The following is a 26,132-nucleotide window of genomic DNA, read 5'->3' as shown; positions in this document are numbered from 1 at the left end:
TGAGGGGGTGCAAGGATAAGGCGGGGGTTATGACCATGTAGTGCTTGTATCTTGTGAGCCCCGGGGCACTTTGAGGAGCACAGCATGTGCTCTTGTTATGGAGACCCCCACCGTGTGGCGGGAAAACTCCACAAGCCCACAGATCTCACGCCATCTTAACCCGTCAAACGTCTAAAAGTGTACAGTTGATGTTGTATGAATTGAGCAGGAAAAAAAAGTAAGTTGATAGTGCATTTCACAATTCTCATGTTTGGACTGAAAAGTGACATTTTACAAGTCCTGGGAAATTCTGCTCCAACCAAGAAGGATGGGATTCAACTGTATATTCACAACTGGATTCAGACTATGGGTTTTTGCAGAAGGGACGATTGCAAACAAAAAAAGAAAGCGGATACAGTATTTGCAAATAAAAAAGGGGATATTTGCAAAAAATAATAAATGGGTACAGGCCCCCAAAATATAAAAAAAATGTAGAAAAAAATGGATATCTGCAAAGAATTCTATATCAAACATATATTTGAAAAAGATAATAAAATAAAAAGTGATATTTGCCGAAAATGAAGGGACAGTTGCTAATTCAACTGTATATTCACAACTGGATTCAGACTAAGGGTGGGCAAATCGATCCAAATATCGATATCATCGTTACTTAGAGAGTACTTGAATTGGAACAATACTAATGTCTTGGGATCGATTCCGTATTCCCATTTAAACTATTACTAGTATAATAATATTGAAAGTGGGTCATGAGATTATTCATACGTTAAACTTTCAAATTTAATTCAACTGTGTTTACCCTTTTTTGCTCGACTGACTTTATTTTTGAAATTATTGGAATGGAATGCTTTAATTGTCTTATTGACATTGATATACAATATTTGTAGATTCGTTACATTGCTGCTGGTAACTCAACTGGTTTCACCAGGTTCTGTGAAACCTGAACAATAGCATTTTGGGTTTCTGTGTCTATTTCAGGATCCTTAAAAAAAGAAAGTAGCCTCTAAACCAGCACCGAGACAAGTTAATTTTTCAAAATTGTCAACATGGCATTAGTAGTAGTAAGATGACATTGAAACATGTCAACCCCTCAAAGAGGCTTTCTAAAGCAGCGGTCTAACACTCATGGCCACTAGACGTCGCTGTATTCTGTCGTGCCACCGAAAACGAGTGCTAAAAGCACAATGAAGAAAACAAAATACGGAGTCTCAAAGTGACCAAAAGACACCTTGTTACTTTTGAATAGAAGAGAAATACAATTAAAAAAAAGTCAAGTCAAGTCATTTTTATTTGTATAGCCCTAAATCACGAAGAGTCTCAAAGGGCTTCACAGATTGTTACACTATATTACACAAACTATTTTCAACCGACAAGAGGAGTAGGTTATTCGTATGCAATGGAGTAGAAGTGAGTTTTAAGTTTAGATTTAAACATTTCCACTGAGGTTGCAGATCGGATCTCAGGAGGAAGAGCATTCCACAGCACCGGTGCCCGGATGGAGAACGCTCTCGAACCAGCAGAAGACTTCTTTGCTCTCGGGATCATCAGAAGACCAGCATTCTCAGATCGTAGGTTTCGGACCGGGACACAGTGGCAGATCAGATCTGAAAGATAAGAGGGAGCAAGTCCATGTATGATTTTGTACAAATACTAAGAGAACTTTGAAGTCACATCTTTGGCTAACTGGGAGCCAATGCAGGTTAGCCAAAATCGGTGTTATGTGATCGTACTTTTTTGTCCTAGTTAAAAGCCTCGCTGCGGCATTTTGTACTAGCTGAAGAGACTTGATTCTGGACTTCGGGAGACCGGAGAGTAGTGCATTGCAGTAATCGAGACGGGAGGTAACAAATGCATGAATTATTGTTTCCGCATCAGACTGAGACAGTATTGAACGGATTTTAGCAATGTTGCGAAGATGGAAGAAGGCAGTTCTAGTAATTTGCTTTACATGCATCTCAAAGGATAGATCAGGGTCAAATATGACACCTAAATTTTTAACTGACTCACTCTGTGTGATGTGACATTTGTCAATGTTCACAGCAGTTTTTGAGAATAAGTCCCGGCATTTAGAAGGACCAATGACTAACATTTCGGTCTTTTCAGAGTTAAGACGCAAGAAATTGAGTGATATCCACTCTTTTATCTCAGTGAGACAGGCCTCCAAATTTCCACAGTTTAGTGTGGAAGATTCCTCCAACGGAAGATATAGTTCAGTGTCGTCTGCGTAGCAGTGGAAGCTGATATTGTACTTGCGAATAATATCACCTAATGGAAGCATGTAAATGTTGAAAAGTAGGGGGCCGAGCACTGAACCCTGCGGAACACCGCAGGTAACATTAAAGGGCTCAGATGTCGTTTCACCATATTTAACACAGTGCGTCCTATCTGAGAGGTAGGATTTGAACCACGAGAGGACGGCTCCTGAGAGACCAATCCATTTTTCCAACCGTTCTAGTAGGATATTGTGGCGCACTGTGTCAAAAGCAGCACTAAGATCCAGCAGCAGCAAAAGTGATGAAGCGCCAGAATCCATTGACATTAGGAGATCATTTGTTACCTTGATCAGAGCTGTCTCAGTAGAGTGGTTAGCCCTGAATCCTGATTGCATGGATTCAAAAAGGTTATTCTCCGATATGAAAGCATTCAGCTGCTGTGCCACTACTCTTTCGAGTACTTTAGAGAGGAAAGGTAGGTTTGACACAGGTCTGTAATTACTTAATATTTCTGGATCAAGGTTGGGTCGTTTCAGTGTGGGTTTAATAACGGCGGACTTAAAAGCTGCTGGAACTACACCTGAGGAGAGTGATGTATTTATAATATTTAGAACTGAAGGCCCAAGGACGCTAAAAAGACTTTTAATAAGTGAACCTGGGAGCGTGTCGAACTGGCAAGTTGTCGGTTTGGCCGCATTCACCACTTGTTTGAGATCATCAAGTGACAGTTCACTAAAACCGGCCATTTTCCCAGGGCAGCCACCCTGTCGTGCATCTGTAAATTTCAGTCCTTTAATACGTGTGGTACTAACAATATCTTTTGCAATTTCTTCCTGTATGCATTGAATCTTCTTAGTGAAGAAGACCATTAAGTCCTGAGCAGAGTGTGTCGAACTGTCTGCGATAGGCTGTTGCCTTGTAAGCGATGCTACAGTGTCAAAAAGGGCTTTGGGGTTGTTCTTTTGAGACGCAATCACCTTCGAAAGGTAGGCCGATTTTGCAGAGGCAAGGGCCGCTTTATACTTTAACAAGCTGTCACACCAGGTTTGATGGAAAACCTCAAGCTTGGTAGCGCGCCATTTTCTCTCCCATTTCCTGCATTCTTTTTTAAGGGTTCTAGTTTCATCAGTAAACCAAGGTGTGCGTCTTTTAGGACGTGATTTTAGTTTAATGGGCGCCATTGAATCCAGCACACTAGTCAGGGTGGTATTGAACTCATTCATGAGTGAGTCAATCGAGCCATTGTATTTAGGAAAGGACGCAACTGCTCCAGGAAGGAGTTCAAAGAGCTCAGAAACTGTGCCAGTGCTTATATTGCGTCCGCTAAATCCCTCAGCTTTATTAACTCTACATTTAGTTAGCACCTCAAATGTCACTAAATAATGATCAGAGATAACAGTAGTACACGGTAGCACCATAATGTTTGAGGTTAAAACTCCTCGAGTCAGAATCAAGTCTAGCGTGTTCCCATTTTTATGGGTTGGCAAGTCAACCAGTTGAGTAAAACCAAATGCATCAATTAGAGAACTAAACGCAATAGTAAGTGAACTGTGTGGGGAGTTCATATGAATGTTAAAGTCTCCCATAATTATAATTTTGTCTGCATAGGTTACTAGTTCAGACAAAAGTTCAGCAAATTCGTCTAAGAAAGTTGTGTATGGCCCAGGTGCACGATAGATAGTTATTACATCAATTGACAATTGAGGGGACCGCATCACAAGAGCCTCAAACGTTTTGTAATTATTAGAGGTACGTGTATTAAATTTGAGCGATTTTTCAGAGATTAGCGCAACACCACTACCCCTTTTCAGCGTGCGTGCTATATGACTACTCTCGTAGTCTGGGGGAGAGGCATAATTTAGCGCTAAGTGCTCATCCGGGCGTAACCACGTTTCACAAAGACCCATACAGTTAAGTTTATAATCACGAATAATGTTATCAACAAGTAAAGCTTTTGGAGCAAGCGATCTAATATTTAACAGACCAAATTTCAGCTTTGCTGAATCATTTGACTTAGCTGAACTCTTTGTAGTCTTTGTCGAGATCTTCAAAAGCTCCCGGCGTTGTGGCCGTTCGTGAGCGCTGAGTTTAAAGCGTCGGTTGTCCGGCGAGGAATGAATGGTGGAATTAGTTACATCCTCGCGTCCATCCTCGCGTCCATCTTGCTGCTTGGACTTCACACGCTTCACACATCTACCTGCACGGCAACCACGCTTCTGTTTCCTTTCTTTACGGCGCCGCCGCCGTCGTTTATTAAGAGGAATAGCTGTCCACAAGGATGCCGGGTCTCTTTGAAGTTCGCTCGGTATATCATAATTTTATTTTCCTTTATTCTTGAGTTTTTCCTTTTGTCTTATTTCTTTTTAAAAACATGTTTGATAGTAGTCACGGGTCACGGCACCAATGTAACCGCTTTGTACGTGTCCCACCAAAGATCCACATTCACGCTGGACTGGATGATGAGGTTTTTGTTATTACAGTTCTGCAAATGGATGAGTCACAACATTAGCTTTTTCTGCTGGGTCTGATCTCTTTGATCTCTTTGTAGTACTCTGGTAAAACTGACAACAAAGCATATCAAAGAGCTGTCTTTTCACTTTACAGAAAATACATTTTAGAATATCACAATACATTTATAAATCTTTGCATTTTAACAAGATACTTTTAACAAGAGATCGTATAGTGGATTTTTAACGTTTACAATGAATTCAACATGTTTTTCTTTACTCTGAAAAAGAAAAGAATAAATGAACAAACAAAAAACAAAAGTAGAAAAAGACGGGAAAACATGTTTTTAAAAAGAAATAAGACAAAAGGAAAAACTCAAGAATAAAGGAAAATAAAAATGAAATAAATAGAATAGAGAAAAAGAAAAAAGGTAAAGGAAAGAAGAGAGAAAATTGCATTTTTTCCCGTTTTTTTCTTTTCTTTTCTTTCTTTCCTTTGTTGCTTTCTTTTTACCTACTTTTTATTACCGTTTGCCTTTTTTCACCCCTTTTTATTGCTTGTTCCCCTGTTTTATATTCTGTTTTGGATGAAAATTCTTTTTGCCTTCTTTTTGTCTTTCTTTATGGCACTATATTAATGCAAACCATTTACATTTCCATTTACATGAAAGGCTGGGTTAAGGTTGGAAGCAAGAGGTGCTTTTTGCTCACTTTGAGTCTTCGTAGTTTGTAGTCTGCCTTGGACCCATTTTTGGTTGCACCACACAATACAGCGCCATTTAGTGGAGAAATATAAAACACCATCCCCTTAAGACAGCTGAATGTTTTTAACAGTGCTGTTTTTTTGGACAACAGAATTTGGCCTAATCTCACCCGCACCATAGCTTTAGTGGCCCCCAACTCAATTGAGTTTAAGACCCAGTTATAAAGAAAAATAATTACGAATGTATAAACCTTTAAATATTATATGGTTTTGTGTGTTTTGCGTTTTTGCTTGAGTCATAAGTCTTTATATTAAATTTATAAAATATTTTTAAAAAGGGTCAGTATGGAATACACATCGGTATATCTAAAAAATGACATGATTGGCAGTATTTAAATTTAAAGCACAAAAAAATGGATTACTAAATAGCATAAAGAAGCTCTCCCATTTGCATTGATGATGGCTTACTATTTCATTAACCATGTTGTTTATCGTGTCAAAATTGAGAAAGTTTCTCCCATGAACTCATAACAAGTAGCATTCTTTGAAGTTTTCTCATATGTTACGGTAACGTGTCATTCCTTACTATGTATTAGAATCCAATTCCCGTGAATGATATGTTAAACTTTCCTAGTGCATCCTTTGTTCTGAGGTCAGTATTGCTGAAATGTCTTACAGTATTTTAAATCCATCAGAGATAGTTTGCTTTTATCATCTTTTATTTGGAACATAGCATCGCGTCCTATCACGTGGCCTCAAATTATTAGAAAGAAAGGTGTTTTTTGAGGATGTAACAGGACGAGGTGGCCGAGAGGTTAAGGCGATGGACTGCTAATCCATTGTGCTCTGCACTCATGGGTTCGAATCCCATTCTCGTTGATGATGGCTTACTGTTTCATTAACCATGTTGTTTATTATATCAAAATTGAGAAACTTTCCTCCAAGAAATCAAGTCAGGAAGCATTCAGGTGTATCGACATTTCGTTCTGTGTACATTGTTACAAAGAATGACAATACAAAGGAAATTATTATTATTATTATTATTATTCTTTGAAATTGTCTTGTATGTTACAGTAATGTGTCATTCCTTACTATGTTTTTGAATCCAATTCCTGTCAATGATATGTTAAACTTTCCTAGTGAATCCTTTGTTCTGAGGTTAGTATTGCTCTAATGTCTTACAGTATTTTTAAATCCATCAGCAATAGTTTGCTTTTATCATCCTTTATCCGGAACAAAGCATCGCATCTTATCACATGGCCTCAAATTATTAGAAAGAAAGGTGTATTTTGAGAATGAAACAGGACGAGGTGGCCGAGAGGTTAAGGCGATGGACTGCTAATCCATTGTGCTCTGCACTCATGGGTTCGAATCCCATTCTCGTCGATGATAGCTTACTATTTCTTTAACCATGTTGTTTATCATATCAAAATTGAGAAACTTTCCTCCAAGAAATCAAGTCAAGCAGCATTCTTTGAAATTGTCTTATATGTTATGGTAATGTGTCATTCCTTACTATGTTTTTGAATCCAATTCCTGTCAATGATATGTTAAACTTTCCTAGTGAATCCTTTGTTTTGAGGTTAGTATTGCTCTAATGTCTTACAGTATTTTTAAATCCATCAGCAATAGTTTGCTTTTATCATCCTTTATCCGGAACAAAGCATCGCATCTTATCACATGGCCTCAAATTATTAGAAAGAAAGGTGTATTTTGACATTGAAACAGGACGAGGTGGCCGAGAGGTTAAGGCGATGGACTGCTAATCCATTGTGCTCTGCACTCATGGGTTCGAATCCCATTCTCGTCGATAATGGCTTACTGTTTTGTTAACCATATTGTCTATCATATCAAAATTGAGAAACTTTCCTCCAAGTTATCAAATCAAGTAGCATTCTTTGAAATTGTCTTATATGTTACAGTAATGTGTCATTCCTTACTATGTATTAGAATTCAATTCCTGTCAATGATATGTTAAACTTTCCTAGTGAATCCTTTGTTCTGAGGTTAGTATTGCTCTAATGTCTTACAGTATTTTTAAATCCATCAGCAATAGTTTGCTTTTATTATCCTTTATCCGGAACATAGCATCGCGCCTTATCACATGGCCTCAAATTATTAGAAAGAAAGGTGTTTTTTGAGAATGAAACAGGACGAGGTGGCCGAGAGGTTGAGGCGATGGACTGCTAATCCATTGTGCTCTGCACTCATGGGTTCAAATCCCATTCTCGTCGATGATGGCTTACTATTTCATTAACCATGTTGTCTATCATGACAAAATTGAGAAACTCTCCTCCAAGAAATAAAGTCAAGTAGCATTCTTTGAAATTGTCTTACATGTTACAGTAATGTGTCATTCCTTACTATGTTTTTGAATCCAATTCCTGTCAATGATATTTCAAACTTTCCTAGTGAATCCTTTGTTTTGAGGTTAGTATTGCTCTAATGTCTTACAGTATTTTAAATCCATCAGCAATAGTTTGCTTTTATCATCTTTTATCCGGAACATAGCATCGCGCCTTATCACATGGCCTCAAATTATTAGAAACAAAGGTGTTTTTTGAGGACAAAACAGGACGAGGTGGCCGAGAGGTTAAGGCGATGGACTGCTAATCCATTGTGCTCTGCACTCATGGGTTCGAATCCCATTCTCGTCGATAATGGCTTACTATTTCATTTACCATATTGTCTATCGTGACAAATTTGAGAAAGTTTCTTCCAAGAAATCAAGTCAAGTAGCATTCTTTGAATTTGTCTTATATGTTACAGTAATGTGTCATTCCTTACTATGTTTTTGAATCGAATTCCTGTCAATGATATGTTAAACTTTCCTGGTGAATCCTTTGTTTTGAGGTAAGTATTGCTCTAATGTCTTACAGTATTTTAAATCCATCAGCAATAGTTTGCTTTTATCATCTTTTATCCGGAACATAGCATCGCGCCTTATCACATGGCCTCAAATTATTAGAAAGAAAGGTGTTTTTTGAGGTTGTAACAGGACGAGGTGGCCGAGAGGTTAAGGCGATGGACTGCTAATCCATTGTGCTCTGCACTCATGGGTTTGAATCCCATTCTCGTCGATAATGGCTTACTATTTCATTTACCATATTGTCTATCGTGACAAATTTGAGAAAGTTTCTTCCGAGAAGTCAAGTAGCATTCTTTGAAATTGTCTTACATGTTACAGTAATGTGTCATTCCTTACTATGTATTTGAATCCAATTCCTGTCAATGATATGTTAAACTTTCCTAGTGAATCTTTTGTTCTGAGGTTAGTTTTGCTCTAATGTCTTACAGTACTTTAAATCCATCAGCAATAGTATGCTTTTATCATCTTTTATCCGGAACATAGCATCGCGCCTTATCACATGGCCTCAAATTGTTAGTTAGAAAGGTGTTTTTTAGGACAAAGCAGGACGAGGTGGCCGAGAGGTTAAGGCGATGGACTGCTAATCCATTGTGCTCTGCACTCATGGATTCGAGTCCCATTCTCATCAATGATGGCTTACTATTTCATTAACCATGTCGTTTATCATATCAAAATTGAGAAACTTTCCTCCAAGAAATCAAGTCAAGCAGCATTCTTTGAAATTGTCTTATTTGTTACAGTAACGTCTCATTCTTTACTATGTTTTTGAATCCAATTCCTGTCAATGATAAGTTAAACTTTCCTAGTGAATCCTTTGTTTTAAGGTTAGTATTGCTCTAATGTCTTACAATATTTTAAATCCATCAGCAATAATTTGCTTTTATCATCTTTTATCCGAAACATAGCATCGCGCCTTATCACATGGCCTCAAATTATTAGAAAAAAATGTGTTTTTTGAGAACGAAACAGGACGAGGTGGCCGAGAGGTTAAGGCGATGGACTGCTAATCCATTGTGCTCTGCACTCATGGGTTCGAATCCCATTCTCGTCGATAATGGCTTACTGTTTTGTTAACCATATTGTCTATCATATCAAAATTGAGAAACTTTCCTCCAAGTTATCAAATCAAGTAGCATTCTTTGAAATTGTCTTATATGTTACAGTAATGTGTCATTCCTTACTATGTATTAGAATTCAATTCCTGTCAATGATATGTTAAACTTTCCTAGTGAATCCTTTGTTCTGAGGTTAGTATTGCTCTAATGTCTTACAGTATTTTTAAATCCATCAGCAATAGTTTGCTTTTATTATCCTTTATCCGGAACATAGCATCGCGCCTTATCACATGGCCTCAAATTATTAGAAAGAAAGGTGTTTTTTGAGAATGAAACAGGACGAGGTGGCCGAGAGGTTGAGGCGATGGACTGCTAATCCATTGTGCTCTGCACTCATGGGTTCAAATCCCATTCTCGTCGATGATGGCTTACTATTTCATTAACCATGTTGTCTATCATGACAAAATTGAGAAACTCTCCTCCAAGAAATAAAGTCAAGTAGCATTCTTTGAAATTGTCTTACATGTTACAGTAATGTGTCATTCCTTACTATGTTTTTGAATCCAATTCCTGTCAATGATATTTCAAACTTTCCTAGTGAATCCTTTGTTTTGAGGTTAGTATTGCTCTAATGTCTTACAGTATTTTAAATCCATCAGCAATAGTTTGCTTTTATCATCTTTTATCCGGAACATAGCATCGCGCCTTATCACATGGCCTCAAATTATTAGAATCAAAGGTGTTTTTTAAGGACAAAACAGGACGAGGTGGCCGAGAGGTTAAGGCGATGGACTGCTAATCCATTGTGCTCTGCACTCATGGGTTCGAATCCCATTCTCGTCGATAATGGCTTACTATTTCATTTACCATATTGTCTATCGTGACAAATTTGAGAAAGTTTCTTCCGAGAAATAAAGTCAAGTAGCATTCTTTGAAATTGTCTTACATGTTACAGTAATGTGTCATTCCTTACTATGTTTTTGAATCCAATTCCTGTCAATGATATTTCAAACTTTCCTAGTGAATCCTTTGTTTTGAGGTTAGTATTGCTCTAATGTCTTACAGTACTTTAAATCCATCAGCAATAGTATGCTTTTATCATCTTTTATCCGGAACATAGCATCGCGCCTTATCACATGGCCTCAAATTATTAGAAAGAAAGGTGTTTTTTGAGGTTGTAACAGGACGAGGTGGCCGAGAGGTTAAGGCGATGGACTGCTAATCCATTGTGCTCTGCACTCATGGGTTTGAATCCCATTCTCGTCGATAATGGCTTACTATTTCATTTACCATATTGTCTATCGTGACAAATTTGAGAAAGTTTCTTCCGAGAAGTCAAGTAGCATTCTTTGAAATTGTCTTACATGTTACAGTAATGTGTCATTCCTTACTATGTATTTGAATCCAATTCCTGTCAATGATATGTTAAACTTTCCTAGTGAATCTTTTGTTCTGAGGTTAGTTTTGCTCTAATGTCTTACAGTACTTTAAATCCATCAGCAATAGTATGCTTTTATCATCTTTTATCCGGAACATAGCATCGCGCCTTATCACATGGCCTCAAATTGTTAGTTAGAAAGGTGTTTTTTAGGACAAAGCAGGACGAGGTGGCCGAGAGGTTAAGGCGATGGACTGCTAATCCATTGTGCTCTGCACTCATGGATTCGAGTCCCATTCTCATCAATGATGGCTTACTATTTCATTAACCATGTCGTTTATCATATCAAAATTGAGAAACTTTCCTCCAAGAAATCAAGTCAAGCAGCATTCTTTGAAATTGTCTTATATGTTACAGTAACGTCTCATTCTTTACTATGTTTTTGAATCCAATTCCTGTCAATGATAAGTTAAACTTTCCTAGTGAATCCTTTGTTTTAAGGTTAGTATTGCTCTAATGTCTTACAATATTTTAAATCCATCAGCAATAATTTGCTTTTATCATCTTTTATCCGAAACATAGCATCGCGCCTTATCACATGGCCTCAAATTATTAGAAAAAAAATGTGTTTTTTGAGAAAGAAACAGGACGAGGTGGCCGAGAGGTTAAGGCGATGGACTGCTAATCCATTGTGCTCTGCACTCATGGGTTCGAATCCCATTCTCGTCGATAATGGCTTACTATTTCAATAACCATATTGTCTATCATATCAGCATTGAGAAACTTTCCTCCAAGAAATCAATTCTAGTAGCATTCTTTGAAATTGTCTTATATGTTACAGTAATGTGTCATTCCTTACTATGTTTTTGAATCCAATTCCTGTCAATGATATGGTACACTTTCCTAGTGAATCCTTTGTTTTGAGGTTAGTATTGCTCTAATGTCTTACAGTATTTTTAAATCCATCAGCAATAGTTTGCTTTTATCATCCTTTATCCGGAACAAAGCATCGCATCTTATCACATGGCCTCAAATTATTAGAAAGAAAGGTGTATTTTGACATTGAAACAGGACGAGGTGGCCGAGAGGTTAAGGCGATGGACTGCTAATCCATTGTGCTCTGCACTCATGGGTTTGAATCCCATTCTCGTCGATAATGGCTTACTGTTTTGTTAACCATATTGTCTATCATATCAAAATTGAGAAACTTTCCTCCAAGTTATCAAATCAAGTAGCATTCTTTGAAATTGTCTTATATGTTACAGTAATGTGTCATTCCTTACTATGTATTAGAATTCAATTCCTGTCAATGATATGTTAAACTTTCCTAGTGAATCCTTTGTTCTGAGGTTAGTATTGCTCTAATGTCTTACAGTATTTTTAAATCCATCAGCAATAGTTTGCTTTTATTATCCTTTATCCGGAACATAGCATCGCGCCTTATCACATGGCCTCAAATTATTAGAAAGAAAGGTGTTTTTTGAGAATGAAACAGGATGAGGTGGCCGAGAGGTTGAGGCGATGGACTGCTAATCCATTGTGCTCTGCACTCATGGGTTCAAATCCCATTCTCGTCGATGATGGCTTACTATTTCATTAACCATGTTGTCTATCATGACAAAATTGAGAAACTCTCCTCCAAGAAATAAAGTCAAGTAGCATTCTTTGAAATTGTCTTACATGTTACAGTAATGTGTCATTCCTTACTATGTTTTTGAATCCAATTCCTGTCAATGATATTTCAAACTTTCCTAGTGAATCCTTTGTTTTGAGGTTAGTATTGCTCTAATGTCTTACAGTATTTTAAATCCATCAGCAATAGTTTGCTTTTATCATCTTTTATCCGGAACATAGCATCGCGCCTTATCACATGGCCTCAAATTATTAGAAACAAAGGTGTTTTTTAAGGACAAAACAGGACGAGGTGGCCGAGAGGTTAAGGCGATGGACTGCTAATCCATTGTGCTCTGCACTCATGGGTTCGAATCCCATTCTCGTCGATAATGGCTTACTATTTCATTTACCATATTGTCTATCGTGACAAATTTGAGAAAGTTTCTTCCGAGAAATCAAGTCAAGTAGCATTCTTTGAAATTGTCTTATATGTTACAGTAATGTGTCATTCCTTACTATGTTTTTGAATCGAATTCCTGTCAATGATATGTTAAACTTTCCTAGTGAATCCTTTGTTTTGAGGTTAGTATTGCTCTAATGTCTTACAGTATTTTAAATCCATCAGCAATAGTTTGCTTTTATCATCTTTTATCCGGAACATAGCATCGCGCCTTATCACATGGCCTCAAATTATTAGAAAGAAAGGTGTTTTTTGAGGTTGTAACAGGACGAGGTGGCCGAGAGGTTAAGGCGATGGACTGCTAATCCATTGTGCTCTGCACTCATGGGTTCGAATCCCATTCTCGTCGATAATGGCTTACTATTTCATTTACCATATTGTCTATCGTGACAAATTTGAGAAAGTTTCTTCCGAGAAATCAAGTCAAGTAGCATTCTTTGAAATTGTCTTATATGTTACAGTAATGTGTCATTCCTTACTATGTTTTTGAATCGAATTCCTGTCAATGATATGTTAAACTTTCCTAGTGAATCCTTTGTTTTGAGGTTAGTATTGCTCTAATGTCTTACAGTATTTTAAATCCATCAGCAATAGTTTGCTTTTATCATCTTTTATCCGGAACATAGCATCGCGCCTTATCACATGGCCTCAAATTATTAGAAAGAAAGGTGTTTTTTGAGGTTGTAACAGGACGAGGTGGCCGAGAGGTTAAGGCGATGGACTGCTAATCCATTGTGCTCTGCACTCATGGGTTTGAATCCCATTCTCGTCGATAATGGCTTACTATTTCATTTACCATATTGTCTATCGTGACAAATTTGAGAAAGTTTCTTCCGAGAAGTCAAGTAGCATTCTTTGAAATTGTCTTACATGTTACAGTAATGTGTCATTCCTTACTATGTATTTGAATCCAATTCCTGTAAATGATATGTTAAACTTTCCTAGTGAATCTTTTGTTCTGAGGTTAGTTTTGCTCTAATGTCTTACAGTACTTTAAATCCATCAGCAATAGTATGCTTTTATCATCTTTTATCCGGAACATAGCATCGCGCCTTATCACATGGCCTCAAATTGTTAGTTAGAAAGGTGTTTTTTAGGACAAAGCAGGACGAGGTGGCCGAGAGGTTAAGGCGATGGACTGCTAATCCATTGTGCTCTGCACTCATGGATTCGAGTCCCATTCTCATCAATGATGGCTTACTATTTCATTAACCATGTCGTTTATCATATCAAAATTGAGAAACTTTCCTCCAAGAAATCAAGTCAAGCAGCATTCTTTGAAATTGTCTTATATGTTACAGTAACGTCTCATTCTTTACTATGTTTTTGAATCCAATTCCTGTCAATGATAAGTTAAACTTTCCTAGTGAATCCTTTGTTTTAAGGTTAGTATTGCTCTAATGTCTTACAATATTTTAAATCCATCAGCAATAATTTGCTTTTATCATCTTTTATCCGAAACATAGCATCGCGCCTTATCACATGGCCTCAAATTATTAGAAAAAAATGTGTTTTTTGAGAACGAAACAGGACGAGGTGGCCGAGAGGTTAAGGCGATGGACTGCTAATCCATTGGGCTCTGCACTCATGGGTTCGAATCCCATTCTCGTCGATAATGGCTTACTATTTCAATAACCATATTGTCTATCATATCAGCATTGAGAAACTTTCCTCCAAGAAATCAATTCTAGTAGCATTCTTTGAAATCTTCTTATATGTTACAGTAATGTGTCATTCCTTACTATGTTTTTGAATCCAATTCCTGTCAATGATATGTTAAACTTTCCTAGTGAATCCTTTGTTTTGAGGTTAGTATTGCTCTAATGTCTTACAGTATTTTAAATCCATCGGCAATAGTTTGCTTTTATCATCTTTTATCCGGAACATAGCATCGCGCCTTATCACATGGCCTTAAATTATTAGAAAGAAAGGTGTTTTTTGAGGACAAAACAGGACGAGGTGGCCGAGAGGTTAAGGCGATGGACTGCTAATCCATTGTGCTCTGCACTCATGGGTTCGAATCCCATTCTCGTCCATAATGCCTTACTATTTCATTTACCATATTGTCTATCGTGACAAATTTGAGAAAGTTTCTTCCGAGAAATCAAGTCAAGTAGCATTCTTTGAAATTGTCTTATATGTTACAGTAATGTGTCATTCCTTACTATGTTTTTGAACCGAATTCCTGTCAATGATATGTTAAACTTTCCTAGTGAATCCTTTGTTTTGAGGTTAGTATTGCTCTAATGTCTTACAGTATTTTAAATCCATCAGCAATAGTTTGCTTTTATCATCTTTTATCCGGAACATAGCATCGCGCCTTATCACATGGCCTCAAATTATTAGAAAGAAAGGTGTTTTTTGAGGTTGTAACAGAACGAGGTGGCCGAGAGGTAAAGGCGATGGACTGCTAATCCATTGTGCTCTGCACTCATGGGTTCGAATTCCATTGTCGTAGATAATGGCTTACTATTTCATTAACCATGTTGTCTATCGTGACTAAATTGAGAAAGTTTCTTCCAAGAAATCAAGTCAAGTAGCATTCTTTGAAATTGTCTTATATGTTACAGTAATGTGTCATTCCTTACTATGTTTTTGAATCCAATTCCTGTCAATGATATGTTAAACTTTCCTAGTGAATCTTTTGTTCTGAGGTTAGTTTTGCTCTAATGTCTTACAGTATTTTAAATCCATCAGCAATAGTTTGCTTTTATCATCTTTTATCCGGAACATAGCATCGCGCTTTATCACATGGCCTAAAATTATTAGTTAGAAAGGTGTTTTTTAGGACAAAGCAGGACGAGGTGGCCGAGAGGTTAAGGCGATGGACTGCTAATCCATTGTGCTCTGCACTCATGGATTCGAGTCCCATTCTCATCGATGATGGCTTACTATTTCATTAACCATGTCGATTATCATATCAAAATTGAGAAACTTTCCTCCAAGAAATCAAGTCAAGCAGCATTCTTTGAAATTGTCTTATATGTTACAGTAACGTCTCATTCTTTACTATGTTTTTGAATCCAATTCCTGTCAATGATATGTTAAACTTTCCTAGTGAATCCTTTGTTTTAAGGTTAGTATTGCTCTAATGTCTTACAATATTTTAAATCCATCAGCAATAATTTGCTTTTATCATCTTTTATCCGAAACATAGCATCGCGCCCTATCACATGGCCTCAAATTTTTAGAAAAAAATGTGTTTTTTGAGGACGAAACAGGACGAGGTGGCCGAGAGGTTAAGGCGATGGACTGCTAATCCATTGTGCTCTCCACTCATGGGTTCGAATCCCATTCTCGTCGATAATGGCTTACTATTTCATTAACCATATTGTCTATCATATCAGCATTGAGAAACTTTCCTCCAAGAAATCAAGTCAAGTAGCATTCTTTGAAATTGTCTTATATGTTACAGTAATGTGTAATTCCTTACTATGTTTTTGAATCCAATTCCTGTCAATGATATGTTAAACTTTCCTAGTGAATCCTTTGTTTTGAGGTTAGTATTGCTCTAATGTCTTACAATATTTTAAATCCATCAGCAATAGTGTGCTTTTATCATCTTTTATCAGGAACATAGCATCGCGCCTTATCACATGGCGTCAAATTATTAGAAAGAAAGGTGTTTTTTGAGGACAAAACAGGACGAGGTGGCCGAGAGGTTAAGGCGATGGACTGCTAATCCATTGTGCTCTGCACTTATGGGTTCGTATCCCATTCCCGTCGATGATGGCTTACTATTTCATTAACCATGTTTTCTATCATGACAAAATTGAGACAGTTTCTTCCAAGAAATCAAGTCAAGTAGCATTCTTTGAAATTGTCTTATGTGTTACAGTAATGTGTCATTCCTTACCATGTATTAGAATTCAATTCCTGTCAATGATATGTTAAACTTTCCTAGTGAATCCTTTGTTTTGAGGTTAGTATTGCTCTAATGTCTTACAATATTTTAAATCCATCAGCAATAGTTTGCTTTTATCATCTTTTATCAGGAACATAGCATCGCGCCTTATCACATGGCGTCAAATTATTAGAAAGAAAGGTGTTTTTTGAGTACAAAGCAGGACGAGGTGGCCGAGAGGTTAAGGCGATGGACTGCTAATCCATTGTGCTCTGCACTCATGGGTTCGAATCCCATTCTCGTCGATAATGGCTTACTATTTCATTAACCATGTTGTCTATCGTGACAAAATTGAGAAAGTTTCTTCCGAGAAATCAAGTCAAGTAGCATTCTTTGAAATTGTCTTATATGTTACAGTAATGTGTCATTCCTTACTATGTTTTTGAAACCATTTCCTGTCAATGATATGTTAAACTTTCCTAGTGAATCCTTTGTTTTGAGGTTAGTATTGCTCTAATGTCTTACAATATTTTAAATCCATCAGCAATGATTTGCTTTTATCATCTTTTATCCGAAACATAGCCTCGCGCCCTATCACATGGCCTCAAATTATTAGAAAAAAATGTGTTTTTTGAGGACGAACCAGGACGAGGTGGCCGAGAGGTTAAGGCGATGGACTGCTAATCCATTGTGCTCTGCACTCATGGGTTCAAATCCCATTCTCGTCGACAATGGCTTACTATTTCATTAACCATGTTTTCTATCACGACAAAATTGAGACAGTTTCTTCCAAGTAATCAAGTCAAGTAGCATTCTTTGAAATTGTCTTATGTGTTACAGTAATGTGTCATTCCTTACCATGTATTAGAATTCAATTCCTGTCAATGATATGTTAAACTTTCCTAGTGAATCCTTTGTTCTGAGGTTAGTATTGCTCTAATGTCTTACAGTATTTTTAAATCCATCAGCAATAGTTTGCTTTTATCATCCTTTATCCGGAACAAAGCATCGCACCTTATCACATGGCCTCAAATTATTAGAAAGAAAGGTGTATTTTGAGAATGTAACAGGACGAGGTGGCCGAGAGGTTAAGGCGATGGACTGCTAATCAATTGTGCTCTGCACTCATGGGTTCAAATCCCATTGTCGACGATAATGGCTTACTATTTCATTAACCATATTGTCCTTCATATCTAAATTGAGAAACTTGCCTCCAAGAAATCAAGTCAAGTAGCATTCTATGAAATTGTCTTATATGTCACAGTAATGTGTCATTCCTTACTATGTTTTTGAATCCAATTCCTGTCAATGATATGTTAAACTTTCCTAGTGAATCTTTTGTTCTGAGGTTAGTTTTGCTCTAATGTCTTACAGTATTTTAAATCCATCAGCAATAGTTTGCTTTTATCATCTTTTATCCGGAACATAGCATCGCGCCTTATCACATGGCGTCAAATTATTAGAAAGAAAGGTGTTTTTTGAGGACAAAACAGGACGAGGTGGCCGAGAGGTTAAGGCGATGGACTGCTTATCCATTGTGCTCTGCACTCATGGGTTCGAATCCCATTCTCGTTGATAATGGCTTACTATTTCAATAACCATAATGTCTAACATATCAAAGTTGAGAAACTTTCTTCCAAGAAATCAAGTTAAGTAGCATTCTTTGAAATTGTCTTATATGTTACAGTAATCATTCCTTACTATGTATTAGAATCCAATTCCTGTGAATGATATGTTAAACTTTCCTAGTGAATCCTTTGTTTTGAGGTTAGCATTGCTCTAATGTCTTACAGTATTTCAAATCCATCAGCAATAGTTTGCCTTTATGATCTTTTATCCGGAACATAGCATCGCGCCTTATCACATGGCTTCAAATTATTAGAAAGAAAGGTGTTTTTTGAGAATGAAACAGGACGAGGTGGCCGAGAGGTTAAGGCGATGGACTGCTAATCCATTGTGCTCTGCACTCATGGGTTTGAATCCCATTCTCGTCGATAATGGCTTACTATTTCATTTACCATATTGTCCATCATATCAAAATTGAGAAAGTTTCCCCCAAGAACTCATATCAAGTAGCATTCTTTGAACTTTTCTCATATGTTACGGTAACGTGTCATTCCTTATTATGTATTAGAATCCAATTCCTGTGAATGATATGTTAAACTTTCCTAGTCAATCCTTTGTTTTGAGGTTAGTATTGCTCTAATGTCTTCCAGTATTTTAAATCCATCAGCAATAGTTTGCTTTTATCATCTTTTATCCGAAACATAGCATCGCGCCCTATCACATGGCCTCAAATTATTAGAAAAAAAGGTGTTTTTTGAGGACGAAACAGGACGAGGTGGCCGAGAGGTTAAGGCGATGGACTGCTAATCCGTTGTGCGCTCCACTCATGGGTACGAAATCCATTTTCGTCGATGATGCCTTACTATTTCATTAACCTTGTTGTCTATCATGAAAAGATTGAGAAAATGTCTTCCAAGAAATCAATTCAAGTAGTATTCTTTGAAATTGTCTTATATGTTACAGTAACGTGTCCTTCCTTACTATGTATTTGAATCCAATTCCTGTCAATTATATGTTAAACTTTCCTAGTGAATCTTTTGTTTTGAGGTTAGTATTGCTCTAATGTCTTACAGTATTTTAAATCCATCAGCAATAGTTTGCTTTTATCATATTTTATCCGGAACATAGTATCTCACCTTATCACATGGCCTCAAATTATTAGAAAAAAAGGTGTTTTTTGAGGTTGAAACAGGACGAGGTGGCCGAGAGTTTAAGGCGATGGACTGCTAATCCATTGTGCTCTGCACTCATGGGTTCGAATCCCATTCTCGTTGATAATGGCTTACTATTTCATTAACCATATTGTCCATCCTATCAAAATTGAGAAACTATCCTCCAAGAAATCAAGTCAAGTAGCATTCTTTGAAGTTGTCTCATATGTTACAGTAATTTGTCATTCCTTACTATGTATTTGAATCCAATTCCTGTCAATGATATGTTAAACTTTCCAAGTGAATCCTTTGTTCTGAGGTTAGTATTGCTCTAATGTCTTACAGTATTTTAAATCCATCAGCAATAGTTTGCCTTTATCATCTTTTGTTCGGAACATCGCATCACGCCTTATCACATGGCCTCAAATAATCGGAAAGAAAGGTGTTTTTTGAGGATGAAACAGGACGAGGTGGCCGAGAGGTTAAGGTGATGGACTGCTAATCCATTGTACTCTGCACTCATGGGTTCGAATCCCATTCTCTTCGGTGATGGCTTACTATTTCATTAACCATGTTGTTTGTCGTGTCAAAATTGAGAAAGTTTCCCCCAAAAACTCATATCAAGTAGCATTTTTTGAAGTTTTCTCATATATTACGGTAACGTGTCATTCCTTACTATGTATTAGAATCCAATTCCTGTGAATGATATGTTAAACTTTCCTAGTGCATCCTTTGTTCTGAGGTCAGAGTTGAGAAACTTTCTTCCAAACTGCGTCACCGTGCTGCCCTTCAATAACTCCAATATTCATTAAAAAAAATATCAATAAAATGTTACACAAACAATAGCATTGCACTTTAATTACTGATCCATGTGTTTCCCAAAACAGACCTCAGAATTAAGTTACCCTCCGTCTACCACATTTCCACCTAACCCTTAATACATCAGGTATTTCCACAAGGCTGACATCAACACAAAATTTTGAATTATCTATACCGTAGTGGACATTTTTAAATCTAAAAACAATAATCAAGTTAAGAAATTGCCAGGCAAAACTCTTTGTTGTGGATCAGTGAAAAATCCTCACTCTGTCTATCTAATAAAACAAAATGTTAAGGACATAAATAATAAATGCCAGTCAGTGTCGTCCGAGCATCATGTGATCCACTTCATCTGAGGATCAAGACTCCCATATGGTCTCCTCTCCCACGAGGCCTGGCTTTATTTATGAGCAAGAAAATCAGTCCGTCAACAATCCGGATGATCATTATTGTGGTGTTTAGAGTGCTTGTAGCGACTCATTAGGTCTGTCGTACACAGTTCAAGTGCCGTACAAGGAACAAATTTGTGGTGTGCTTCGTTCCTTTTGACTTTTTTCCATTAGCTTCTGGCAAGCTTTATGTCACTCACATGAAGGCTTACGCGAAGGTCAGCTCGGGGCTGGGGTGGCTTGTGGTTTCGAGGGCACGGGAAGGTGAGTGTGGGGGTTCTGATGTAAGATGCCTGGGGCAGCGGCCGACTTCTAGGTAAATCGAACAGGAGTGAGGGAGGGGCGGCGTTGATGACTGCACATACAAAGACGGCTTGTTTTAGGCCGCTTGGTACTTAGACAAAGAACAGTACTGTATGAAGCGGGCCTACAGTCGGAAGTCAATTTGTTTTCCCCTAGGCTACTCTCACGTGTTCCATTGGGAAAGTCATTGAACTCCAAATCACTGTTTTTACCTTTCCCAGAATGTTAGCTGTAGGGAAAGTATGTTCTGAAATCCTTTCATTATTTTGTTGGTAGGAGAATACAGAACCAGGTCAAAGTATTAGTTAAAAATCAAACACAAACTGTAATGATTTGATTATATTTACTTTACCTTTTTCTAAAAGCTGCTCTTTTATTTCTATTTATGCATACTGCATTTTATTACACTCTTTTGTTGTGCAGAGAAGGAGCACGTCATAAACCCGCCATATTTTTCAAATCCTCAAAATAAATATGACATAAAAAATGGGATTTATTTATTACATTTCTTGAATTTTATCAAAGCAATGAAACATACTGTAATTCATTAATATTGTAATAAAGTCAAACTCGAAGCAATGTCCTACAACAAAGTGCATCATTCTTTACATATGCTGCATCCAAATTTTGATAGTAAGCTATTGTAGCTGATGTAGCTACATATGTCCTATGTTGCATTTATTAAAACACTTATATACGGTTTTTAATATTTTGCAGCTCCAGACCAATTTGTTTTGTGTGTTTTTGGGTCCAATGTGGCTCTTTCAACAATTAGGGTTGCCGTCCACTGCTATAACCAAAATAGTAACAAAATATCTCCCCATCCTGAGTTCGACCTGCAAACCATTTGGTTCACTGTGCTGCCTCTAAAGCAAGCAATGTTTTGGAAAATGTTGAATGAAGCAAAAGGGGAGTCATACACACACTGCTATTGTCCGAGCTGTATAGTTTTCCCATTAATGTTGATATATTGAAGACATGGTTTTGTGTAGTCGTCAACCTTAGTGGGTTTTTCCAAATAAAAGATTGTTCAGAGACCGGAATTAAACAGTTGGACGCAAGACATTTTAATGGACAGGTGGTATTTCAAACGGCACAATAAATTTCTTACAACGCTAAATACTTACATTCATTGGTTACTGGAGTGCATTTTTGGATATTGGTGCACCGTTTCTATTTACCTGTTGAACAGTACCATTGTCGCCAAAATCCCAATATCTCATAGCCTTACCTTGCTAAAATGTATTCTTGATAGATTTGTTGACTGACATTCACTCGGCTAGCAAAGTATCAGTCCTCTTTGAAGATTATGAGATTTACTGGGTACTGACTGGTCAAGGAGGAAGGCAGCTGATGGGTGTTGACTTAAATCACAAGCGTCACACTTAACAGGATATAACGCAATGTATTTAAAATAATTTTGGGTGTGTCCAATCTCCCAGCTTTTGTACAAAGGACCTCGGCATCTCTTTTTATTACATTAATGCAGATTTATTGGGTTTTTATGTCTTCCAGAAAATCTCGCAAAAACACACTCAGACTCGCGTCATCATTCAGGAGTTTCACCTGCAGCCAACAGATTGATGCCTTCCAGATGTGCACACGCAGTACTGCCTGCTCTAAGCAAACCTGGGAAGCTGTTCACTCTTTTGAGTGGGATTTTTACAATGCCCGGGAGGTCTCTCTGAATGGACGGTGAGGGAGTCGGGGGTTCTCCGGCCCTTTTCAAGCTCCTGCTGAGCTTGCAATAAAAAGAAGACCTTTGCATCCTTTCCCTTTCACACGTTAATGGATCGTCGATCTTCAAGCAGATGCAGGATAAAGACTCCCAAGGAGGATGGGTGTGGTTTCAAGAGTCATTGAGGTTCTGGTTTAGAGAGAGGTGTGCTTAGGTCCAGAGGGGTCAATTTTTGTCCTGCTTTCACGCAGAGGGTGCAGGTTTCTTGCCGTACACAATTTATTTTGTCTTCTTTGTCTTCTTTCTAATCCACTTGCAAAAGTATTTAATCGAGGACTAGCTACTCAGGACTGAAAGACTTGTCGGTCAGACAAACATTTTTTTTACTTTTGTAGGTCATGCGGACCCTGTTTGTTTCACAATACAAGCTCCGGAATGTCACATGTTTGTGTTCAGTTCCTCCAGTAGGGCTGCTATAGACCAAGGTTTTTCTCATTGTCTGCAAGACCAGGTACTGCCTTTTGTGTGTCTTTTGTTTGTAACACACAAAAAACATTAACATTAAAATGTGTGGTATTTACTTTCATTTTCTCAGATCAAGGATTTTACTGCACAATGGCTTGAATGCTGCTCTTCACCCAAAAGAGAATTTTCAACTGGTAAAACCAGAAATAATTTCTAGTAACTGATCAACCTGAATCTGTTGAATTGGTTAAGTCCCAGTAAAACACTACTTAATGCTCATAAGTAGGATGCATATCTGAAAAAAAAAAATGTTTTCAATATTAAACTGTAAAACATCCGTCTGACTGTAAAGGTTGGCACATTTACCAGGTCTCTTCTCTATTGAAATTCGTGGTCTTATTACAGAAGTGTTAATGTATTATTTTTGGTGACCAGTGAAATGAGATGCACATATGTTTGGAATTAATTAGAAGACCTCGGGCCTCAGGTTTGAATCGTTTTCTGGTGAACCAATACAAACAGTATCTTTCTTTCTTTCTCTTACCCTTTGGGTTTCCCTTACCTTATTTGGCAATTCACTTCATGGCTGTTATTGCCACCCTACATCTGGTGTCACTTGTCCTGATTACCCTCCAATCACACCTCTCCCTATTCACTATTTAAACACTCCGTCTCATTGGCTTGGTGCTGGTTCATTGCCACCTTTCTCGTGCCAAAAGTTTCTTTCCCTATACAGTGTGTCGCCCCCTAGCTTTTACTTCTGGATCACAAGTACCGCCTGCTGAATTCTTGGACTGCCAACTTTGCTGCCTGCTGAATCACTGACCCCTTGCCTACCTCTTGGACCACAAGTGCTGCCTCTGGTGTTGTAGATACTGTTGTTTCAATACCTGACTACCCGTGTCCCGAACCCTGTCCAAAATAAAGACCACTGTACTAGTCAAGTCAAGTCAAAGATTATTGAAAACCACAGACTAGTATTACACCATCCCCTGATCTAAAACCTACATGAGGGCAAAGAAAACCTCAAAAACCTCAACATGAGGAAAATGAAGAAACCTTGTGAAGGGACCGCACATGAGGTAATCCCCCTTCCAGGATGACCAAGCTGTAATGGATGTTGCAATAACAAATACTACACAGATATTGTCAACATAAGATATAGGTTATTCATATACTGCAGAATAGAAGTGTGATTTAAGAAGTTCCACTGAGGTTGCAGATCAATTCATACGCCATCACTTTCGAACCTGCGGATCTCTTGGGATCACTATTAGACCAGCATTTTCAAGGCTCCGGACCGGAACATATGGGGAGATTATATCTGAAAGATATGAGGGAGCAAGTCCATGCATGATTTTGTATACTACCATAAGAAACTTAAAATCACATCTTAAGCTAACAGGTTAGCTAAAATCGGGGTCATGTCATCAAACTTTCTTGTCTTAGTTAAAAGCCTTGCTGCACCAACGTGCAATGTGCTTGTGCGCCACCCTAAATGGGACCCTGGCAGAATAAATTCATTGTTTTACTTTTACTTTAGGCACAGTCAAATCAAATATATTTGTAAAGTATTTTTAGGCCATAAATTGCCACTCAAAGGGCTGTATAAAAAGATTCAGCATCCAACAGGACAATAAAATCCTTTTCCTTTATCCCCACAAAACTGACCGAAACACCTAATACACAGACACACACACAATGGCTAAAATACGCTAAAAACAAAATAAATTGTAATAAAAAGAAATGTTATTATGATTATGGTCATAGTCATTAAAACATTTTTCCACATCCATTCCCCGAAAAGTTTTGAAAAATAACAATATTGTTTTTTGAGTCCTGTCCCAGAGACCACATCTGATATCGATCGAGTCAGCAACAATGTAATCTGGCCTAGTCACCCAACATGTTAGTGAATTGGGGCAGCCCTTACTATCAAATTGATGTAATGGGAAGTGGCTTTCAAAACAGTAGGCATTATTTATATCTTTCAACATTTCAACACGGGCAGTATTTTCAAAAGTTGGTAAAAAGAGTGAGCCTAACAATGTCCCACGTAAACCCTCATGTGGATAAGATATGATTTTAACTTTGAAAATAACTAACATTATCATAATTAGTGACATTATAATCAAGTTGCACAACTTTCCAAGATATTCAGTTGATTTATTAAAAAAAAAAAAAGATCCAGGGCTCCTTTCATCTTTATTATTTTTTTCTGTTGTATATATAAAATTAAATTTTGAAAAGTATTTTATTTACTTCCATTGATATTTGTTTATTTTCCATTCCCTTGCCACCAAATGTGTCTAATGTTTCTTTTACTTTAGCGTGATAACTAAAAATCTGTTCCCACAGAGTTTGAAGGGAAGCCCTCATGTGCCCAATTCTACCTTAGTTTTAGTAAAGGGGGATTAAAACCAAATGAAAATCTGAATAGATGCTTGCTTCACTGATCCCTCCCTCACTAAGCCTCTGACCTCTATTACTACCATGCACAAGTTTGATTCTGAACAATAGACTTTAGTAATGGCAAGTGATGGAAAACCCTAATAGATTGGGAGAAATTACAAAGCCACTTTGGACAAACTCTAACAGCATTGCTAGCAATGTAATCAAGTGGTTATTTTATCGGGAGCACATAAAATGGTCATGATTTAGAATTTAGAGGTGATGTGCTATTATGTTGCTATCACCGTGTCACTTTTTGATATTTTTAGCTGTTTGAAATATATTCACTTTTTCTTTTGTTTTTGTTTTTTTAATAAAGAAAAGTTAAATAAAAAGGGGATGGAGTGAAATTTTGTAAATATTGCCCCAAACTTCTGCACAGCACAATAAACATTTTAAAACTAGAGAAGAATATAATAAATGCAATGCATTATAGTTTAATAATAATGTTGATTTATTGATTTATTTAAATGCTTTTAGATACCTCAGTTTGTATGTGTTTGATGTGTGTTTTCCAGTTTAATTTTCCGTCTATTGTAACTCCTAAAAATGTAATTTCTAATACAGTTCTAAGGCAACACCACCCAATTAAAGTCCTTTAAAAGAGCCAGAATTTGATCTATTATTTGCATTTTTGTCTTTTGATGACATTTTCATTTTTCATGACTTCCTGTTTTAGAGGGACCGTTGTTTTATCTTTTTTAGGAACCAGGAAGTAGCCTGGTGACCA

General features: G+C 37.3%; 30 non-coding genes across 30 annotated transcripts; all 30 read left to right on the top strand.

Annotated features, from left to right (window-relative positions):
* The first annotated feature begins 6,157 nt into the window (after positions 1–6,157).
* Positions 6,158–6,239, top strand: trnas-gcu (transfer RNA serine (anticodon GCU)). Its single transcript has one exon. It is a non-coding gene; the product is annotated as a tRNA-Ser (tRNA).
* Positions 6,240–6,664: 425 nt separating this feature from the next.
* On the top strand, positions 6,665–6,746 carry trnas-gcu (transfer RNA serine (anticodon GCU)). The gene has a single exon. It is a non-coding gene; the product is annotated as a tRNA-Ser (tRNA).
* Positions 6,747–7,088: 342 nt separating this feature from the next.
* On the top strand, positions 7,089–7,170 carry trnas-gcu (transfer RNA serine (anticodon GCU)). The gene has a single exon. It is a non-coding gene; the product is annotated as a tRNA-Ser (tRNA).
* Positions 7,171–7,512: 342 nt separating this feature from the next.
* trnas-gcu (transfer RNA serine (anticodon GCU)) lies at positions 7,513–7,594 on the top strand. The gene has a single exon. It is a non-coding gene; the product is annotated as a tRNA-Ser (tRNA).
* A 341-nt stretch (positions 7,595–7,935) lies between these two features.
* Positions 7,936–8,017, top strand: trnas-gcu (transfer RNA serine (anticodon GCU)). Its single transcript has one exon. It is a non-coding gene; the product is annotated as a tRNA-Ser (tRNA).
* Positions 8,018–8,358: 341 nt separating this feature from the next.
* Positions 8,359–8,440, top strand: trnas-gcu (transfer RNA serine (anticodon GCU)). Its single transcript has one exon. It is a non-coding gene; the product is annotated as a tRNA-Ser (tRNA).
* Positions 8,441–8,775: 335 nt separating this feature from the next.
* Positions 8,776–8,857, top strand: trnas-gcu (transfer RNA serine (anticodon GCU)). Its single transcript has one exon. It is a non-coding gene; the product is annotated as a tRNA-Ser (tRNA).
* Positions 8,858–9,198: 341 nt separating this feature from the next.
* trnas-gcu (transfer RNA serine (anticodon GCU)) lies at positions 9,199–9,280 on the top strand. The gene has a single exon. It is a non-coding gene; the product is annotated as a tRNA-Ser (tRNA).
* A 342-nt stretch (positions 9,281–9,622) lies between these two features.
* trnas-gcu (transfer RNA serine (anticodon GCU)) lies at positions 9,623–9,704 on the top strand. Its single transcript has one exon. It is a non-coding gene; the product is annotated as a tRNA-Ser (tRNA).
* Positions 9,705–10,045: 341 nt separating this feature from the next.
* Positions 10,046–10,127, top strand: trnas-gcu (transfer RNA serine (anticodon GCU)). Its single transcript has one exon. It is a non-coding gene; the product is annotated as a tRNA-Ser (tRNA).
* A 341-nt stretch (positions 10,128–10,468) lies between these two features.
* Positions 10,469–10,550, top strand: trnas-gcu (transfer RNA serine (anticodon GCU)). The gene has a single exon. It is a non-coding gene; the product is annotated as a tRNA-Ser (tRNA).
* Positions 10,551–10,885: 335 nt separating this feature from the next.
* trnas-gcu (transfer RNA serine (anticodon GCU)) lies at positions 10,886–10,967 on the top strand. The gene has a single exon. It is a non-coding gene; the product is annotated as a tRNA-Ser (tRNA).
* Positions 10,968–11,309: 342 nt separating this feature from the next.
* trnas-gcu (transfer RNA serine (anticodon GCU)) lies at positions 11,310–11,391 on the top strand. Its single transcript has one exon. It is a non-coding gene; the product is annotated as a tRNA-Ser (tRNA).
* Positions 11,392–11,733: 342 nt separating this feature from the next.
* Positions 11,734–11,815, top strand: trnas-gcu (transfer RNA serine (anticodon GCU)). The gene has a single exon. It is a non-coding gene; the product is annotated as a tRNA-Ser (tRNA).
* Positions 11,816–12,157: 342 nt separating this feature from the next.
* trnas-gcu (transfer RNA serine (anticodon GCU)) lies at positions 12,158–12,239 on the top strand. Its single transcript has one exon. It is a non-coding gene; the product is annotated as a tRNA-Ser (tRNA).
* A 341-nt stretch (positions 12,240–12,580) lies between these two features.
* Positions 12,581–12,662, top strand: trnas-gcu (transfer RNA serine (anticodon GCU)). Its single transcript has one exon. It is a non-coding gene; the product is annotated as a tRNA-Ser (tRNA).
* A 341-nt stretch (positions 12,663–13,003) lies between these two features.
* On the top strand, positions 13,004–13,085 carry trnas-gcu (transfer RNA serine (anticodon GCU)). The gene has a single exon. It is a non-coding gene; the product is annotated as a tRNA-Ser (tRNA).
* Positions 13,086–13,426: 341 nt separating this feature from the next.
* trnas-gcu (transfer RNA serine (anticodon GCU)) lies at positions 13,427–13,508 on the top strand. Its single transcript has one exon. It is a non-coding gene; the product is annotated as a tRNA-Ser (tRNA).
* Positions 13,509–13,843: 335 nt separating this feature from the next.
* On the top strand, positions 13,844–13,925 carry trnas-gcu (transfer RNA serine (anticodon GCU)). The gene has a single exon. It is a non-coding gene; the product is annotated as a tRNA-Ser (tRNA).
* A 341-nt stretch (positions 13,926–14,266) lies between these two features.
* trnas-gcu (transfer RNA serine (anticodon GCU)) lies at positions 14,267–14,348 on the top strand. The gene has a single exon. It is a non-coding gene; the product is annotated as a tRNA-Ser (tRNA).
* A 341-nt stretch (positions 14,349–14,689) lies between these two features.
* trnas-gcu (transfer RNA serine (anticodon GCU)) lies at positions 14,690–14,771 on the top strand. Its single transcript has one exon. It is a non-coding gene; the product is annotated as a tRNA-Ser (tRNA).
* A 763-nt stretch (positions 14,772–15,534) lies between these two features.
* Positions 15,535–15,616, top strand: trnas-gcu (transfer RNA serine (anticodon GCU)). Its single transcript has one exon. It is a non-coding gene; the product is annotated as a tRNA-Ser (tRNA).
* A 341-nt stretch (positions 15,617–15,957) lies between these two features.
* On the top strand, positions 15,958–16,039 carry trnas-gcu (transfer RNA serine (anticodon GCU)). Its single transcript has one exon. It is a non-coding gene; the product is annotated as a tRNA-Ser (tRNA).
* A 341-nt stretch (positions 16,040–16,380) lies between these two features.
* trnas-gcu (transfer RNA serine (anticodon GCU)) lies at positions 16,381–16,462 on the top strand. Its single transcript has one exon. It is a non-coding gene; the product is annotated as a tRNA-Ser (tRNA).
* Positions 16,463–16,803: 341 nt separating this feature from the next.
* trnas-gcu (transfer RNA serine (anticodon GCU)) lies at positions 16,804–16,885 on the top strand. Its single transcript has one exon. It is a non-coding gene; the product is annotated as a tRNA-Ser (tRNA).
* A 341-nt stretch (positions 16,886–17,226) lies between these two features.
* Positions 17,227–17,308, top strand: trnas-gcu (transfer RNA serine (anticodon GCU)). Its single transcript has one exon. It is a non-coding gene; the product is annotated as a tRNA-Ser (tRNA).
* A 765-nt stretch (positions 17,309–18,073) lies between these two features.
* Positions 18,074–18,155, top strand: trnas-gcu (transfer RNA serine (anticodon GCU)). The gene has a single exon. It is a non-coding gene; the product is annotated as a tRNA-Ser (tRNA).
* Positions 18,156–18,492: 337 nt separating this feature from the next.
* Positions 18,493–18,574, top strand: trnas-gcu (transfer RNA serine (anticodon GCU)). The gene has a single exon. It is a non-coding gene; the product is annotated as a tRNA-Ser (tRNA).
* A 764-nt stretch (positions 18,575–19,338) lies between these two features.
* Positions 19,339–19,420, top strand: trnas-gcu (transfer RNA serine (anticodon GCU)). The gene has a single exon. It is a non-coding gene; the product is annotated as a tRNA-Ser (tRNA).
* Positions 19,421–19,761: 341 nt separating this feature from the next.
* trnas-gcu (transfer RNA serine (anticodon GCU)) lies at positions 19,762–19,843 on the top strand. Its single transcript has one exon. It is a non-coding gene; the product is annotated as a tRNA-Ser (tRNA).
* The last annotated feature ends 6,289 nt before the right edge of the window (positions 19,844–26,132 follow it).

This window comes from Urocampus carinirostris, chromosome 1, assembly GCF_059441175.1.
Source record: "Urocampus carinirostris isolate Australia breed hairy pipefish chromosome 1, RoL_Ucar_1.0, whole genome shotgun sequence".
In the NCBI taxonomy this organism is placed as follows: Eukaryota; Metazoa; Chordata; class Actinopteri; order Syngnathiformes; family Syngnathidae; genus Urocampus; species Urocampus carinirostris.
Note: the sequence above shows the minus strand (reverse complement) of the source record. Positions and strands in the feature narration are given on the sequence as shown.